This window comes from Etheostoma cragini, chromosome 23, assembly GCF_013103735.1.
Source record: "Etheostoma cragini isolate CJK2018 chromosome 23, CSU_Ecrag_1.0, whole genome shotgun sequence".
In the NCBI taxonomy this organism is placed as follows: domain Eukaryota; kingdom Metazoa; phylum Chordata; class Actinopteri; order Perciformes; family Percidae; genus Etheostoma; species Etheostoma cragini.
In genome coordinates this window covers 670,789-671,818 of record NC_048429.1, presented here as the reverse complement: position 1 = coordinate 671,818, position 1,030 = coordinate 670,789, and the positions used below count along the sequence as shown (strand labels likewise).

General features: G+C 52.8%; 1 protein-coding gene across 1 annotated transcript in view; it reads right to left on the bottom strand.

Annotated features, from left to right (window-relative positions):
* LOC117939053 (myelin regulatory factor-like protein) overlaps nucleotides 1-1,030 on the bottom strand; it is a 21,758-nt gene that overhangs the window by 3,048 nt on the left and 17,680 nt on the right. The gene's annotated exons all lie outside the window — the stretch shown is intronic.

Sequence of the window (1,030 nt, the reverse complement as noted above, 5' to 3'; positions counted from 1 at the left end):
TCATCTCTTCTCCTCATCTCATCTCATCTCATCTCATCCCATCGCATCTCATCCCGTCGCATCTCATCTCATCTCATCTCTTCTCCTCATCTCATCTCATCTCATCTCATCTCATCTTATCTTGACAAGGCGAGTAGAGTTGAGGCGAGGCGAGTAGGCACCATGCAGTGGAAAAACACCATAATAGAAAATTCTGCCGGACCCCCCCAAGGTCCAAAAGAACTTCCTGTACTACCCAAGGTACCACCTCCAGGACACCGTGAATCTCCTTAAGAATCCCTTTCTCCATCCTGAGGACCAGCATGGCCTTCCTTAGGAGTCCTGGAGACTCTGTAAGGACCACTTGAACCTCTTCAAGGTCCGCTAAAACGTCCTTCTACTCGTCGACCCCTGGACTGAGACCCCGTGACCCCATCAGAGGTTAGAGAACTGGTCTAGTAAGCCAGGGGTCATGAGTTCAAATCTCGCTGGTGGCAAATTAACCATGAACTTCCCCTAAAGTATCAGGGACCCATTTTTGGGTGACCGTAGCTCAGCCCATGGGGAGTTGGGTTGGGAACTGGAAGGTTGCTGGATCAAGTCCTGGTATGGCCCAGAGTGTGGATTGGTAGCTGGAGAGATACATCTTCACATGCTGGGCACTGCTGGGTGCCCTTGAGCAAGGCACCCTACCTGCCCCCCCAAACCAACTGCTCAGGGCACTGGCAGCCCACTAAATTTATAATCTATCACCACTTCCAGGACAACTCGAATCCCCTTTCTCCATCCTAAGGACCAGCATGGCCTTCCCTAGGGGTCCTGGAGACTCTGTAAGGACCAGCATGGCCTTCCTTAGGAGTCCTGAAGACTCTGTAAGGACCAGCATGGCCTTCCCTTGGAGTCCTGGAGACTCTGTAAGGACCAGCATGGCCTTCCCTCTGAGTCCTGGAGACACTGTAAGGCCAGAGTCCTAGGAGTCCTGGAGACTCTGTAAGGACCAGCATGGCCTTCCCTCGGAGTCCTGGAGACTCTGTAAGGACCAGCACGGCCT